At 41.6% G+C, this 18,459-nt stretch overlaps 1 long non-coding RNA gene across 2 annotated transcripts in view; it reads right to left on the bottom strand.

Moving 5' to 3' along the window:
* Positions 1 to 18,459, bottom strand: part of LOC109461181 (uncharacterized) — a 362,773-nt gene that overhangs the window by 77,919 nt on the left and 266,395 nt on the right. For both annotated transcript variants that reach the window (XR_012489737.1, XR_012489736.1), the window contains exon 4: positions 7,021 to 7,309. This is a non-coding gene — a long non-coding RNA (uncharacterized LOC109461181). The remainder of the gene's footprint in view (positions 1 to 7,020; positions 7,310 to 18,459) is intronic.

Here is an 18,459-nt window from a genome sequence, read left to right as displayed (position 1 = left end):
GAAATTTACTGTAGTTTTATCCATCCTTCAAAGCCTGGATCATATCGCCCTTCCTCCCTGAATCCTATCCTGATTACCTAACTCAAAATCCCTCTCTGTCTCCTCTTAATTCCTACAGCTCATAGGGCAATGCCCAATTGGGGGGCTGATACTTGATGGTCTTATTTTATCTCTTCATGCCTGCATGACTTAACACTGCTGATCTAGTTAAGCTTTTTGAGGATAGCAAGCATGCCTATGGTTCATTATACACCCTCATCCACTTGATAGATTTGTTCAAATGAGGGCTAGTAAAAATGGCCTCTCTTCAAAGGAATCCCAAATTATTTCTATTGTTAGTAGTTGACTATTAACAGAAAGCCCAGTCTATCCACATATTGAAATCCTTGAATCTGCCTTGAATGTGAATCCCTTCGCCAAGAATACTCTCGTTTTTATTTTCTTCCAGAGTCCAGAAAACCTTGGAAGGCTGCCTTATAGGGTGATGGAATGAAAAACCAGACCAAACCAACCAGACATGGGCTCCTTCTATAAATGAACATTCCACAGCCCAAGACAGAGCATCTTCCATTTCACTGCTTAGCCCCCAAATGCCTGCTGGTTATAATTAAGGACTTCAAAGTCTCCCAAACACCCTTTTAGAAATGACTGCTCCGAATACAAAATGATGTCCAATTAGATGTAAATCATCACACAGCAGGGAGGGAGTGGCATGGAAAGCGGTCATCATCGCTTGGACTAATCAGAAAGTCTAGTCTCTTGATGAGGATTTTCGTTTTCCCATTTGTCATTCTAGCCACTGAATTCTCAAGTGGCCAATTTGCTCCATATTGGTAATCAGCTAGTTATTTTTACTCTCATTCCCCTCTCTGGGACTGTCAGACTCTTTGGAGCAATTCGTCACCCACATGGGCCTAACCCTTCTGTGGCGGGAAGTGGGGGAGGGAAGCTATTATCCTGGAAAAGATAAGTAGAAAACTATTTCACCGTTTATATTTGGCTTTTTAAACAATGATTTCCCCGATGAGGTAAGTAAAATAATGACACAACTGGGTAAGAGTGAAACAATGAAAGCTTCAAGGGTAAGAACATTATGCAATGGAAATGATCTCCGGCTGTGAAGTTTGTTACTCTGAAATGACTTGTTCTTAGATTGTCTTTACAACCCCCCAAAGGAGCATCATCTTACATTCATTACTTAAGTTCGCAGGAAACTGCCTCTATGAAAATTATAAACCCAGAAAGGAGAGTTTCAAATATGTATAATTCATTGGCAGTAATTCTAAGCAACTTCACCCCACCGGCTAGGAGGCAGGTAGCCTTTGAAGGTTGTTTTGTCTGAGCAGGAAAGTTAGACCATTCTGTTCCTCCATTTCTTCCTGCCAAGTCTTCTCAATTACAGAATCTCACAGGTTTGCCTGTTGTCCCTTCTTCCTCCCTCTAGCAGTTCCTATCTCTGTGTGTCACCAGTGAAATCATTTCCAAACATGGTTTTAACGATTCCATTTTTCTGAGTGCCCCTCAAGTGCCATGGAAAGATTGACCCCAGCACTCGTTGCAACTACAACTCTGGTATCAGTGCATTTTGTAATTAGTGAGTGTCTAATTTGATCTCTTCTCAGAATTCCCTCAACCTTCTGAAGAACCTAATATCGAACCCAAGGCTGTCTGTACTCACTGTAGCCAATATCCATGGTCAGCTTTAAGAAAGATGTTAGTGTGACACAAACTGACATTTTCTTGGCACTTCCTTTGCTCATAGCAAACTCTTTATTCCTTGGAAGGAGGCTGAGAGTCGAATATCCCTTGTAGCTATTTCTTTAGAGACTCACTGAATTGGGGCAGCAACATGATCTGAATCTTGAAATGTTTATCTTCTCGACCATTTTTCATGTCTCAGGCCCTTTCTTGGGTCCTTTCTGCTTCATATAAACATCCACATATGTAACTTCACTTTTAGGTGTGTCTATCTATAAGGAGAATTGAAAGAGACTGAGAAAGCACGTTTACACGCCCCATATCGAGTTTGCTCACTTTTCATCTGCTAATTCCCTCCACGCATGGCTGTTTTCACAAAGGGTGATATCACCCAGCAGCTGTCTTGGACTGGAAACTAAAATGCTTGTAGAATTTCAGTCTTTTGCCTTACCTACTTAAATCTGTCTCTTTTCCAAAATACCAAAACAATAAAAGAATAGTTGGCTTGTTTCAGCAAGAAATTATGCCTGTAACTTTAAATAAATTGTTTTACAACTTATTCTTCTAATGTTTTGTTGTAATTGTCCCTAATTCTAAATTTGCTTTCAAGAATCATTAACTGCCATTATATCGACATGAGCTCTTATATTTGGTATTTGGTGAAACAGGAAAATTGAGTTTGTAAAAATCGGTTTTCCCTCTGCAATTTGTGAGTAGGAAACAAGTGGAAAGAATTGACGTTTTACCTGGCCAGTGTCTGCAGGGTGACCTGGACGAGAACTTTAATATCTCATATGGTGCATATTTGTTTTAGCATCTGGACTGACTGAACACAATGAGCAGAGACTTCTGTGCCTCCTTCTAAATAATCAGTCTGGTTATTTACTAATGTCCATGGTTTTCTACAGCAAGTTCCTCTCATCATCACCAAACATTTCTTCATCACTGAAATCTTGATTTCTGAGAGAAATCTCCTTTCTTATCTGTTCTTCTATCTCTTATCTTGAGTCTCCATCCTCATCACAATACCCTGTTCCCCAGTCCATTCCACCATTTGGGGGATTGCATTAACTCTATTTAGTCCCAAAGAGGAGTGTTCTTGGGAGATCGCAAAAGCCTCCGATGAACAAAGCTCCTAAAATCCACAGAGCACCACTGGCTCACAATGGTATGTGTAGACATTGCATACAGAGCAACAGATTTTCATAAACACATCTATTTGCTAGTATACATCAGGATCTGACAGAATAATGTCTGTTGAAATTAATAATAATAAATTAGGGCTTGTATTCTGCCTGTCTCTTTATTCCATTTTCAGTCATTTGTTGTTATTGTATTGTTAAAACTGTATTGACTGGTGAATGATTAGAAATAACCAAACAAAATGACAGAAAGCAACAAAACTGGTCCTTCACCTGACTATTTGAGAAGAACAAATCTAGGCACCTTTAATGCCCCTATGATATTTTGTGCTTGATTATTTTCAGCTGCTATTATAGCGTTAGCATTTCTGTGAGAACTGATCTTTCACCTGAGGCCCAGCTCTCGGGTAACACCCCTACAGTGAACTCATTCCCAGATGTTGTCTCCCATTCCCAAAGCATCTTTCCTTGGGGTTAGAGTTAACACTATGTGTGTGTTCGGGGTCTTAAAGTGTTGCCTTCCTTGGGGTCCCTGCCTCACAAATGTCAGCGAGGCTTGAATGTAATTAGGAAAAGTTTCCCTGCTACATCTCCTGGTCGACACTAGAGAAATTATCATTGTCTACACTACAGAAATCATTTTCCTGGTTCTAAGATAGAAGCTGACACATAGGACTGGATTTCTACTCCTCATGCCAAAATTGCCTGCGGATGTCAAACTTTCCTGTTGTGAATGCGTACAAGCTGTGATGTTGCCATTCAAGGACTTCCAGGGCGGTAAGAGGAAAATTACGAACCAACTCCCCTCAGAGAGGCAGTGCCTATTCAAACAACGGTGGGTCGTGAGCATGATAGCTGCCTCCTTCCTACCAGGAACAGCCCCGCCTCTGCAAGTGCTGACTCTTCCATTGTAGGGTACATGAATTAGCATGACAGGAAGAAGCTTGGCAGAAGCAGCATTTGGCATATTCACACTTATCCCATGAGCACTTGGGGAAAGAATTAGTATGTGCATTTTCCTGGAAGACAGAATTTCCCTTGTTCATTGATTGTGTCTTTAATTTACAACAAATGCCTTGAAAATGGGACACATGTGATATTGTAAGCCTTCTACAAATTCTAATAGCAAATGACCCAAGGCTCATTCTCTATTTTTTTCCATTGCTTCAGAAATTGACTGCTGGAATGGAAGAGGTAGTACACAGAACCATACAGTTGGAAGGACCTTACAGATCAACTAGCAAATCCGTCTTCCTTTTTATAGATACTAAAACTGAAGTCCAGAGAAGGCATGTGACTTGTCAAAGATGAGATTCAAAAAATACAGATTGGATTTTAGGATTTTATGTTTTAATTTTGATTTGTTTTTTGTAAACTGTTGATGGAAGGAGAACATACAAAAAAGTCACAAATCGTAAATGTACAACTCAACAACTTTTGATGAGCTAACTCTACCCAATCCTAGCACACAGAGCAAGAAGTTGAACATCTCTAGCATATGGCAATGTCTCCAATATACACTCTGGGTACTGTTTCCTCCCAAGAGTAATCACTACCTTGCCTTCTAGTAGGATGTTTTGTTTTTGCCTATTATCGAACATCATATAAATGGAATTATATAGTAGGTTATTCTTGAACCAGGCTTCTTTCATCAACACAATATTGGAGAGATTCATCAATGTTGTTGCATGTAGTTTGCAGTATAGTATTCTTTTGTGTGACTGTCGTACATTATTCATCTTTTCAACTGTTGATAGACATGTAGGTAGCTTCCAGTTTGGGGCTGTTATGCATTGTGCTGCTAAGACCATTCCTGTACATGTCTTTTGGTGAATATATGTGTAATAGATTGGGGTTTATGCATACTTTGTGCCTAATGATGCTCCCAAGAAATGTTAATAGAAGGAACGTACAAACTTTGTGCAAGTGTTTGTGCTATAAGAGATGGTCACTGAGCCCCTGCCTGTGCCAACCATCCAAAGGGAACCATTTGGGGAATTACAGTACCCACAGCAGTCACGAATACAACATTTGTGGTCAGGACTGTTTGCAAGGACTCGCAAAAGCCAAAATAAATAGTCACTTGATGTTTTGTTAATATTTAAAAAATGCGTTTTCTTAATTTGCTTTTATTTTTTACTTATTTTTAAGTACACAAATAATATATAAATACTTTCTTATTCTATAAACATATTAACAAAGCAATAATGCTAGGATATAGGTGTCATGGTTGCAAGGGTTTTTGTCTGTTTTCTTGATCACAAAGCAGCATCATTGCCTGGTACAGAAGCTGCTAGACAATGTTTGCTGAATGAATGAATGATGGATGGCACCCATAACTCTGCTCTCATCCCTGGAGCTTTCCTAGAGGTAATCTCATCTCTGAGTTTGTATTTCTCCATTCCTTTTTACTATACATGCTGCGTGTGTATGTGTGTGTGCGTGTGTGTGTGTGTGTGTGTGTGTGTGTGTGTGTTATTATCATTGGATGATAGGTTGCTGTATGGATTTTTAAATTAACGATATGTTTAAGCATTTCTTTATTGTCAGTACATAGAGACCTACCTTTTTATGAGCTGTGTAAAATTCTATGGTATGGATATATTACATTTCAGCTATCTCTAGTTTTTTGATTCCACAAACGGTGCAATGAACATTCTTAAGAATATGTATAAATGTCTCTTGATGGTAGAAAAAAAAGAATTGCTAACTCACAGGTAGTGTACATTTTTAATACTTCCAAAATGGCCTTTCTAATTCACACATTCATCAGCAGAAAGTACCTGTTTCCCCTCATCATTGCTATGATTGATATTATCAAACTTAGAAGTTTTGCCAAAGTAATATGTGAAAAAAGTCATTTAATTTGTATTCCATCCATATTACTGGAGAGGGGCATCTTTTCACATATCTGTTGATTAGGTTTGGGTTTGATTCAAGCCTTCTGCAAAGAGCAAGTGTATAGTTGTAAATCATTTAGTGGGTGGGTGAGGCCTGCCAAAACTCTATCAGGGCATCTCCTTAATGCCATGTTATTCTTTATTCTGATCTTCAAGGCTGTAGGAATCTTAGACAGTCCCTTGTTGTATCTCCCCCCAAAAGTTAATAGTGCAAAGAAGTGATTTAAACATGTCTTGAACATCCCAGGGTATGGTGGGAATCTGGAGCTGCCCTGCATATCAGTACAAAGTAAAATCCATTTGGAGACTGGATTTTCCAGTGAATTATCTCAGTATTTTCTCTTTATATCAGAAACTGGAAGGAAAAAAAAAAAGTTCTACTATGTAGCTTACCTACCTTTGTACAGGGTATGAAACTTCAACTACACCTCTATGAGCATCTTGTGTATAGTGCTGCTTGTTGGGTTCATTGCCCAACCAGTCCCTGAGCAATAGTAAGAGCAGAGGTTCTGAAGGTAAGCTGTCCAGTTTTCTATCCTGGTCTTTACTGGATTGCAAGCGGGCACATGTTTCTGAATCTCTGCTCCTCTGTTTCATTTTCAATTATGAAATGGAGCAAATAATGTAACCTACTTTGTGAAATCATCAAGAGGATTAATGGATCACTAAATGTGAGGTGCATAGCACAGAGCCTGGCATATATTAAATATTCAAGAAAGGTTGTTATTATTATTATATTATTATTATTAGCAGGGTTAGTTTTAACTGAATCATAGATCAAGGTTTGAATTGAAGCTTAGAACATGTCCAAGTAATTTTCTGCTTTTATATTGGGGAAGAAAATCGCTTTAGTATGCCCTTCACACTCATCTATAGATGTACCCCCATTTTGGGTAGAAGAAGTCACATTGGCTCTGATGTTGATTTTATACACAGCCCCTTCCAGGATTTAATCCAGGACATGCAAATGAGGAGCACTTAACCAATGGACCCACCAGACCACTAAATTCCATATGAATTTTACCCAAAGATAAATTGATTCAAGTTTGCTCAGACCTTGGTCTCATGAGTCCTTGGCTGACATTTCTGTTTGAAACCTGACACCCTGCCAGAAAGTTTCTTCAGTTTAAATAAAATGAAAGGAGGGACATAATTCCAATAACAGATGGACCCCGCAGGGCCAGCAGTTGGTTCGGATTTTTATTGTCCCACAGAACTTGGCTTTCTAGGCTATGACTCGAGGCCTCTACACATTTGCCGTGCATTCAGGAGAGACTAACCAGAGGCTCACAGGACATCTGGGTGGAACGAAGTCAAACACCAGCTGCCTTTTTCCTCAGCTTCCTCAAAGTTCCCGTTCTCTGAGGTCCAACCACTCTTGGTTTTAGTGATGAGAGTGATTCAATGCCAAGGCATCTGCTGGGGTGCCATTTGAGAAAAGCTGGGAATGCCACTTCTCGTCACACTCACTCCACAAGGGCCTCCCGTGTGGAGCTCCTTCTCCACGGAAATGCTAATGAGCTTAAGACGCACCCTTGATTAGAATCTTCTGTCCACACACAAGCGTTCCTGAGGAAAATGACATATTAAGTTATTGTTAGTCCATCAATTCTTCATTTGTTCATCCATGTATTTATTTCCCACACATGTGTAAGGGCTTACCCAAGGTCTGACGCTGTGCTATGTGCGATGAACCGAGGGGATAGCGGAGAGCAAGGCAGAGCCAGTCCTTATAGTCCGCATGCTGCACATAGCTCAGTCAAGTGCGGAGACAGGTATTGGACAGGCAAGTACATCAAAGTGTGATGAATGTAAAGGAGTTCCAGGAAGGGTCCTGATGGACTAGGGTTTGGGCTTGACTCTGTGGGACCTGGATCATCTCTCCGTCTGTGTGAGCCTACCCTGTCATGGGATGCCATTCTAGATGCTCCTCCTAACGAGATTTTTTACCTCCTGTGAGGCACCAGGTCATGCGGCCAGGTCAGGGCTCCAGTGTAACTTACTAAGATCTCATTACAGTGTCCCTCTTCGGGTTCCTGCCATAGGGTCACGTTGTAGGTGAGACCACCTTGTAATGAAGCTTTTCTGTACATTTTACCCTGGAATCAGCTTAAATTTAAGTTGAGAGAGAGAGAGAGAGAGAGAGAGAGAGAGAGAGAAGAGAGAGAGAACAGCAGGAGAAGGGAGGGGAGGGGGGAGGAGAAAAGAAAGGAGGGAGGAGTAGGAAGGGAAGGGAAGAAGGAATAAAGACCCTGAGTAAACAGACACAGGAAGAAGAGAGACAGGTAGAGTGTGATTATACTGTTCTTGTTCTGAATAAATCTGGTACCAAACATCCTTTCCTTGTCAGGGAGGAAATGAGAGTTTGACTCAGGGCACCTGGGCTTGAGTTACACCCCCATCATTCACCAGCTCTGACCTTGGCAAGTCAACAGTCTGTTGCCTCAGTTTTCCCACTTGTAAAAAGGGATTTAAATCACCACGTCCCATTAACTGGGTTGTTTTGTCACTTGAATGAAATTAAACAAGTCAATGCCCATAAACAGGGCTTTCAAAACATAAAAATGATAACAAATACTAGTTGTCATTGTTACGTACAAATATTCAATATATGTATGCACAATGGGTGCGATGGACAGAATCTATGCTTTGGAGTCGGCTTGGGATCAAAGGTTGACTGAGGCTGTGAAGTTCTGGCCTTCCCAGAAAGAAAAGATTCTAACATTCTCCTCCTCCTCTTCCTTTTCCTCATCATCTCCAAAGTGTATTTCCGTGGTGCTTCTAACTTTTCAAAGCATTCACACATCAGCCATTTCCCATTCATGCCTCACTGTCTCACTATTGCGTGATCAAAGTCACTGAAGAGACCCGCCTCTTTTGCTCACAGACTCCAAATGGATGTCATTCAACATGACTACATTGTTACCCTCATGAGGCTGGAGGGAGACAAATACATTGTAAGCTGGGTAGAACTGTGTTCAACAAGTACAGTCCTCTTAGACCGCTGAGCTCCTAATCTCCATGGGAAAGAGAAACTGCAATGTGAGGGAATGAGGCCAGACTTGGGGGAGATTATTCATGAGAACCACACTTGCCAAGTCAAGAACAGGACTCAGTCAAGTTTATGAACAGTTCCTTCAAAAGCCCCCTGGAAAGATGCTTAGCCTCTGACTTCTAGTGCCTGGCGTGCCACTGTTCCTCTGTGAAGGAGCAGTCCTCCTAGGAAACTTCCAGAAACAATGCATTTTCTGACATTTGCCAGTGGTGTAGAGCTTCAGGAACTACTTCTCTACATCTGTCTGCTCTAACTACTAAAGAAATAGATTTCAAAACCCTGTGGGAAGAAACCATGAGGACATACCAGGGAGATGTGATATAGAGGGGACGCTGCAGGTCAACTGTGCCACCTACAGTTGTGAACACCCAGCACCACCAGGAGAACTGACCAGAGTCTCCCTGCCCTGGAGGCGAGTGCTGCAGGGTGATGTTCTCAAGTCAGGGATGGGCTCGATGCAGTGCCGCCCTAACCCCCAGCCCCAAGCTGCTCCACACTCTTCAACAGCATCACGGTAACCAGAGAGCAGGGGCTTTGGAGTTGAAGGAGCCAAGCTGAAATCCCAGCACCATCATTTATTAGCTGAATAATTGTGGACAATATTTTTATCCTTTCTGAGTCTCAATTTCCTCATCTGAAAAACAGAGATGATATTATTCTGATAGGTCATTATTAGGATTCAATGAGAAATTGTGGATAAAGTGCTTAGCACCTGACACATAACAGTTGCTTAATTGGTATCAGTTGTATTCATTCATCCATCTATTAAATTTAGGGGGGCAGAATGACCATAGTATAACTTAGGCCTTTTTAAAGGCCTTCCTTCATTCCTCATATGTGACTTTATCACTGAGGCCTTCCTGATTACCATATTTAAAATTGCTACCTTGTATCATAGACACCACCACCCCCAGCACCCCCACCCGCACCCTTCACACACACACCTTTCAACCCACTCCCATCCTTTTGGCACTCACATTCATGCCTCACCGTCTATTTTTTCCCATAGCACTATCACTTGCTAACAGACTAGATAACTTAGTGTAGATAATTTATTATTTATGGTTTGTCTCTTCCTGATGGACCCTAAGACCCCCAAGGATATGGATCTTTGTCTGTAATATGTTCTTTACAGTTAGAAAACAATATGGTACCTAGTAATGCTCAGTAAGTATTTGTTGAATGAGTTAAGGCCTTGCAATTATGAGCTAGGCCTGCTTCCAGTGCTGGTCTTGGCTCCTGGCGTGTGTGATGTTTAGCGAATTACTCTCAGCTCAGCCTGTTTTCTCCTCTGGGAGATACTGACAATGATGATCTCAACCCCTCAGACTCAAAAGAATTAAATGAGATTCTGTCTATAAAGCACTTGGCATAGCATCTGGGGCACGGTAACTTCTAACTAAATGAAAGTTAGTAAAATAAAAATTTGAAAATCTCTTGATTTTCATGCTAATGTGGACAGACAAGGGCTCCCCCAGAATTATTCCCATAAACACACACCTGTAATCTTATTCTGAGCTCCCTTTCCCCCTGTGTGCTTAGGCAGCCAATACTGTGAATTCCAGCTCGTCTCTGTGCCCTTCCAGTCACCAACTTTCCCCAAGTCACAGACAGCATAATGGCCAATGGGGAAATCTGGAAATCATCACAGGTATTTGGCCCCATCATGTATATGATTTGACTGGTGCTGGAACAAAACAAGGTTGTTGCCACAAAACCTTTCATTAGCAAACAGTAGAGTTCCTATGGGTCTATCTTGTGGTGGGAGCCAAAACCATGGTTACAACCCTCAAGGAGTTTATGATTCAAAACTTTCCCAAGAGAGAACCAAGGAACTCCATGCCAATAGTCTTTGTGGGCAACGTGTGTGTACGCTCTTGGATTGTATCCACGGAGGCTGGGAGCGTGCAGGGACCAGGTGGGTTTCCCGCTCGTTTTAGCGGGCAAAGACAGCCTGCCACTTTTTCCTCACTTCCCTCTCCCCAGTATGAAAACCATAAGGCAGATTGACATAATGGTTTATGTCATTAAACCATTAAAAACAAGGCTGGCAGTTCAGAGAGAAAACTGAGTTCAAGTCTCAGCTCTGCTATGTGTCTTTGGGCAAGACACTGGGCTTATCTAAAGATAATTATGATAACAGCCAGCATTCGTTGCTTGTTTACTGTATGCCAGCTGCTTCATAAATACCTATTAGCTATTTGTTCAGCCATTGGTTGGTTCAGCCAAAGTCTGTTGAGTGTTGTCTCACTCTGCGTGCTGTGGACGCGACAGTGAACAGGCAGCTCAACCCTTTATCTCATCAAACGTAAATACCGGTGGTGGAGACAGACTGAGGAATGCATTGCACATATACTTAATCATTATTAGTTACTTATTCATTCACTCAGCAACCATGTATTAAGCTCAGACTACTTGTTCAATAAATTGTAGTCAGTGTCATGAAGGAGAAGTTTAGGGTGTTCTCTGGGAGAGCATGTCCTGGGAGGGTGGCTTCCTCTGACAGCTCAGCCAGGACTTCCAAGGAGAAACGACTTTTGATCTCTAAAACTGGAGAGTGAGTGAGAGTTAGCAGTGTAGTCCCATTTTGTAGACGAAGAATCTGAGGCTCAGAGAGTTCCCATAACTTGTCCAAAGACCCACAGTTAATATTTGATGGACTCCAGATTTGAACCCCGGTTTTTCTAACTCCAAAATGGGTAGTCTTGTTTTCATTACACTGGTAGTGTTCTTAGACTGTGATACATGTAAAATTGCCACCTAGGGCTTTTTCAAAACCTGTGTGCTGGAGTTCCACTATGATTCTGATTCAGTTGCCCAGGCGGAGCAGGGGCGGGTGTGGTGGTGGTGGTGGTGAAGGTGAGATTCAAATAGCTCTACAAGTGATTTGGATGCACAGCTGCAATACTACCCCTGTTTGTATTTCGGCTGCTCTTCTCCAGAACCTAGTGACAGCATGGCATGGACTCAAATGTGACTGGGTATCAGGGCTCTGCCATATCACTAGCTACCTGCCTGATTGAAGAGAAGTCTCGGATTCTCTAGTCCTGTCTTTTCATGGGGCTATGACTACATCGGTACGTCTAGCCCTCCTTGTGCATTAGAGTCACCTGGAAATCTTTAAAAATATTCCTGTGCCCCACCTCCAAACAACAGCATCAGAATCTCTGAGGAAAGGATCCAGGGATAGGTATTTACTAGAAGTTTCCACATGATTTAGCACTAGATGATCTCAAAGGTCCCTTCTGATTTGAAAATCTTGTGCGTCTATGAAATCCTTCATCCCCTCTTGTCTGACAACTCAGGGAGAGACTTTACAGAAGGCGTGTACTTAAGGGGGTGGGGGTGGGGAAGATGATGCATTGCCAAGACCTGCTGCTCCGCTTTGGCAGTATCTTTGTGAAAATAGTAACTTTTTTTTTTCTGACTGATTTATGTGACAGTTGGAAAGCAGCCCCCAGAACAGGCTGTTCTCCCCTCAGTACTATTAACATAAATATGCACACGGGGCCTTCAGCTCCTGCCTCTCTCTGTGTAAACGAGGCTTAAGGGGCTGTGAAAGCCAGAGGCTGAAGAGAAAGCAGAGCAGAGGAAGTGTCCTTAGAGGCACAAGAATGAAAAGGGGAAAAGGACAGGACGTTGCTAAGAGACAATGTCAAGCTGGGCCATGGGATTAGCAGCCAGTATCAAAGCAAGGACTTCTTAAGGGTATGTTCTTCCAGCAGGGCCTTTTGCAAGCACTAGCAGAGAGTGAGATTATCAAAGCAGTTCCATTCCAAATTGGGCGTAAAAGGCTCTTTTCCTTCTTGGTTGGATGAAAATATTAGATGGAGATTAAATGATTTAAATAAATATATCTTCTAGCTTGGAGTAGAGTGAAATAGATTCTTTCCAATGGAACTTCTCAGAGTTTTTAACATGCTAGTAAGCATTGAGAATCACTGACAGGTAAATATAGTTTGCAGTACACTCTGAAATTATTTACAACTTTTCATTTAGAGGAGATGAGTACTTTCCAAGACATGTTTGAGAAACCTTGGGATAAAAAACTACTGTAGTATCTAACATTACTGTGCTAAGAGTTTAAACAACACTACGTTAGGTACTTTGTTTCCTTCTTTGCACAAATAAAGAAATTAAGGCATCTTGCCCAAGATGACACTGCTAGAGGGGAATGGAAGGAACCTGAGCTCTGGAGCTAAAAATCCTCTGGATTCGAATCCTGTTTCTGCCATTTGTTGGAGGGACATGTTTGGACACGTTAATTAACCTTTCTGAGCGTTGGTTTCCTTATGTGCAAATTGGGGAGAATGAAATGTACCTTGTAAGAGTTGCACAGATTACACATAATTTATATAAAGCACAGAGTAAGTGTTCCATAAATGGCTGTAGAGACCATCATTATCATTATCATCTTATATTTAGTGTTAGAAAAGGGAGTTTATAAGTGGTGTCTGGAAAAGAATATGTGTTTTGGTGGAATCAAATGAAGTAGGCAATAGGACCTGACATGTGACAGGGCAGGTAAATTATACACCACCTCCCCAAGGAAATGGAAAGTCCTCCTCTCCCTCTTCAGGCTGACCTTTCTTATTCTTTATCAGCAGCTGGCAATGGAGCATTTTTCTTCAGAGTTTATAAAGGGGGAAGTGGCCAGCTTGGGGGCCTTGTGGGGTGGGATTCTTCTAGAGAGCAGGGGCTGGGAGAAACTGGCAGGTTCCATCGGGCTGGCCGTCGGAATCCTTGAGGAGCTTCCTGAATCAGATTCCTAAGCCCTGGGCCTGGGGAGCCTGAGTCCACGGGTCTGTGGTGGCCCTTGAGAATATGTATCTTACACAGCTTCCAGGTGATTCTAATTATCTCAGTCTGCCATGAAAGCTTGGGAAATCTTCCAGATGAGTTACCCAGCAAGGACTCAGAGGACAGCCTGGTATAATTACTTCTGGGATCCAGAGAGTTTGTGGCCTTTCCTTGAGCAAGAACCCAACAGTGTTCAAACATCTTGGCATTTGAGGGACAAATTTTCCCCACGCTTTGTGGTTGGTACCATAGCCTGAGTAGGTGGTTTTGTGATGATAACAGCATAAGTTTGGCAAGCCTGTATTCAAATCCCAGTGCTGGGGAGGGATGGGACATGACACTAGAAAGACACAAGCAACAGGTCATGATGTTCTAAATGGCTAATGTCTGTGCGTCACCTTCAGGATACAAGTGAGAAGCCTGGTTAGAGAAATAAAATCCTGAGTTACATTTAGGTAATTATTTTCAAGACAACAGAAAGCAAAAACCTTTTAGTATTCTAATTTATTAACGTAGTTTTCTTTTCTTGAATAACATGCAGGTAAGTAACATATGAATATCTGGCTTGAAATTAATCTTGATTTCTCTATCAAGTAGATTTAAAACTCACTATAAGATATATTTCATGCTTCTCTATTTTGTAAAGGTTTTTATTAAAATGTAGCTAACATACAATATTATATTAGTTTCAGGTGTACACAAGAGTTATTCAACACTTATAAACCCGAAGAAGTGATCGCCATAAGTCCAGCAACCATCTGACACTGTACTATGGTATTGCGATATTATTGACTGTATTCCCCATGCTGTACACCTGCTGTACATCCCCATGACTTATTTGTTTTATTCCTGGAAATTGGAACCTCTTATTCCCCTTCATCATTTCCCTCCCTTTTTAAACTTTTTCTATTACAGTTGACATTCAGTGTTATTTTATATTAATTTCAGGTGTGCAGCATAGTGGTTAGACATTTATATAATTTAAGAAGTGATCCTCTTGACTAGTCTAGTACCCACTGGCACTATACATAGTTATTACCATGTTATTGACTATATTTCCTGTGCTTTACTGTATATCCCCATGACTATTTGTAGCTACAAATTTGTACTTAATGCCTTCACCCTTTTCACTGTGCACCCCAACCCCCTCCCATCTATCACTCCAATAAATCTAGTCCCCGTCTAACACTACACATAGTTATTACGACATTATTGACTATGTTCCTTATGCTGTATCTTACATCTCCATGACTGCTTTGTAACAACCAATTTGTACTTCTTAATCCCTTTACCTTTTTCACCCATTCTGAAACCTGCCATTTGGCAACCATCAAAACGTTCTCTGTATCTATGAGTTTGTTTCTGTTTTGTTTGTTTCTTTGTTTTCTTCTTTAGATTCTAAAGGTAAGTGAAATCATGTTGCATCTGTCTTTCTCTGTCTGACATACTCTACTCAGCACAACACCCTCCATGTCCATCCATGTCTCTGCAGATGACAAGAACCCATTTCCATCCGTGGCCAAGCAATATCCCATTGTATATATGTACCACCTCCTCTTTATCCATTAATCCATCAATGGACACCCAAGCTGCCTCCACACCTTAGCTATTGTAAACAATACTGTAATGAACAAAGTAAAGCATGCATCCCCTCAAAGTAGCTTTTTGGGTTTCTTTGGATAATTACCCAGAAGTGGGATTACTGGGTCCTTTGTCACTTGTTTTAAAGTCTATTTTGTCTGGTATAAGTATTGCTACCACACCTTTTTTCATTGTTGTTTCATTTTCATGGAATATCTTTTTCCATCCCTTTACTTTCAGTGTGTCTTTAGATCTGAAGTAAGTGTCTTATAGGCAGCATATGTAAGGGTCTTCTTTTCTTATCCATTCAGCCACACTATCTTTTGATAGGAGCATTTAATCCATTTACATTTAAAGTAATTGTTGGTAGATATGTATTTATCGCCATTTTATTATACACATTTACAATCTTTTTTTTTTTTTTTTTTTTTTTTTTGTCTTAAGTCCGTCTAACATTCCCTGTAATACTGATTTGGCAGTGAGGACCTCTTTTACCTTTTCCTTGTCTGGAAAGCTCTTTATCTGTCCTTTGATTCTAAATGATAGCTTTGCTGGGTAGAGTAATCTCAGTTGTAGGTCCTTGAATATTTCCTGCCAATCCCTTTTGGCTTGCAAAGTTTCTGTTAAGAAATCAGCTGACAGCCTTTTGGGGGCTCCCTTGTAGGTAACTAACTTCTTTTCTCTTGTTGCTTTTAAGATTCTCTCTTTGTCTTTAATTATGATGTGTCTTGGTGTCTCTTGGAATTCGTCCTGTTTGGGACTCTGTGCTTTCTGAGCTTGTATATCTATTTCCTTTGCCAGGTTAGGGAAGTTTTCCATCATTATTTCTTCAAATGGGTTTTTCATTCCTTATTCTCTCTTTTTAACTTCTGTACCCCTATGATGTGATTTTTGGTACCCTTCATGTTGTCTCAGAGTCCCCTTAAGCAATCCCTATTGTTTTTTGGATTCTTTTTTAGTGTCCTGGTTGTTTTCTGCTACCTTATTTTTTAAATCACCGATTCAATCTTCTGTTTCATCTAATCTACTGTTGATTCACTCTAATGTATACTTCATTGTAGTCTTTATTTCTGACTGGTTGTTTTTTATGTTTCCTATCTCTTTGTTGAAGTTCTCCCTGAGATCATTGAGCATCCTTATAACCAGTGTTTGGAACTCTTTGTCTGATAGATTGCTTGTCTCCATTTTGTTTAGTTGTTTTTCTGGAGCTTTGTTCTGTTCTTTTATTTGGGACATTTTTTTGTCTCTTCATTTTGGCTTCCTCCCTGTGTTTGTTTCTATGTAGGGCTCCCATGCCTCCTGGTCTTTGAATGGTCTTATATGGCAGGTGTCCTGTGGGACACAGTGGTGCAATCTCCCTGGTCACCAGAGCTGAGTGCTCCAAGTGTGTCCCTTGTGTGGGTGGTGTGTGCCTACCTGTTGTACTTTGCATGTCAGTGGGAGGGGTTGACCCTCAGGCTGATTGGTTGTGAGGACTGCCTGTGACTACGGTGGAGGATCTATGGTGCAGGTGCTGACCATACAGAGCAGGGTTTGCTTTAGTGGGGCTCTGGTACTTGCCCAGTCTACCCTTTGGCTGTGCTGTCCTTGGAGGTGGTTGGGTGATCGTCAGGCCCAGTCTGAAGCTGGCCACTGGGCCTGCCAGCTCCAGGGCTTCCTGGGAGGTGACCCACTGAAGGTCAGATTCAGTTGCGCTCTGTGCTCTGACTGGGGCCACCTGGCATGAGTCACAAAGCAGTCCAGAGATGGCTGCTGCCTTTGCTGTTCTTGGAGGTGCCTTGAGAGACCAAGCTGCAAACCAAGGCCCCAAGGCTGGCTGTCACTAGTGCTGGGCTTAGGGCTGCTCAGCCAGTGGTATAGGTCATGCAGATGCCAGATGTTGTTTGTTTGGATTTTGTGAACCTTGGAGAGATTTTAGGAAAGCCCACAGCATCAGCCAAATTAGGCCGTTCATACAGAAAAGCCACTGGACACATCTTGGATGTGCCCAAAATATGGGTCGGGCGTGGTCTGAGGGAATCATTAGGGTGGGGCATAGAAAAGGTGATAGTCAGTTTGATGGAGTTTCAGATGCATCTGCGTGAGTTTGCAAGCAGGGTTGGGGAGGGCTCAACAAAGAAACATTGGCTTCTGCCAGCTCCTCCAGCAGTGAGAAAGCTGCCTCTCCAGCCCTCAACCTGAAGCCAGACAATTCAGTTCCTTCCCGTATGTCCCTGGTGCCTTTCAAGCTGCTGCCCCAGAGCTGGAGCTCCAAGTGAGTGAGTCGATCAGCAAGTAGGTCTGAATGTGATCCATTTAAGAGGAGCACCTGGGACTCCAGCTGCCCTCTGTCTCACTCAGCCACACTCTCTGCTGGTTTTCACAGCCAGAAGTTATGGAGACTTCTCTCCCCTGCACTGAAACCCCAGGCTGGGGAGGGACTGGGATCCCTCACTCCTCAGGGGGGTGTCCTCCACAACCAAGATATCCCTCCCAATTTTTAATGATTACAAGAGGGTGTGGGACCAGCCCGTTCCAGGTCTCTGCCCCTCCTACCAGTCCCGAGGTGGCTTCTTCTGCATGTCTGTAGTTGTAGGGACTGCAGGTTCAGCTAGACTGCAGGTGAATCTCAGTGATGGTTGTTCTGTTGTGTAGTTTAATTTTGATATAGTCCTGAGAGGAGCACAGCATTAATCTACTTTGCCATCTTGAATCATCATATTTTTCTTAAAGTGATGATTTCAAGCCTCTTAAATATTTACACCAGCCTTTTTTCGTAGAGGAAAAAAAAGACTAACTTTAGCTATTGTTATCATCTTATGGTCTTAACATACTCATTGACATATTTCATATTTAGAAATAAAATTCTTTGTTAAACTATCACCGTAATAAAGTATGTGTTGATAAAAGTAAATCCCAGTGTTGTCTCTGTCACTGTGTAACAGGGGTATTTTTAAATTTTCTGAAGCTTAATGTCTTCATCTCTAATTTAGGGATAATGATAGTGCCCATTATAATGGGTTGCTAGGAGTATCAAGTAAGAGAACTCTTATCAAGTACTGCTAGAAAGCTGACTTATAGTAAAGGCTTAATTAATAGTTGCTGTAATTTCATTATTTTTTCCTAATTCACCTTGCCTGCTATCTGCATGACTGTAGACAAGTAACTGTGCCTCCCTGAGCCTCACTTTCCTCATCCATGGAATAGGAATAACTATATCTACTCATGGTGTTGTCAACATTAAATGAGGGACTACTACATGTGACCTGCCTAGCACTGTGCTTGACATATCATAAGTATTTAA

This window comes from Rhinolophus sinicus, linkage group LG10, assembly GCF_036562045.2.
Source record: "Rhinolophus sinicus isolate RSC01 linkage group LG10, ASM3656204v1, whole genome shotgun sequence".
In the NCBI taxonomy this organism is placed as follows: domain Eukaryota; kingdom Metazoa; phylum Chordata; class Mammalia; order Chiroptera; family Rhinolophidae; genus Rhinolophus; species Rhinolophus sinicus.
Note: the sequence above shows the minus strand (reverse complement) of the source record. Positions and strands in the feature narration are given on the sequence as shown.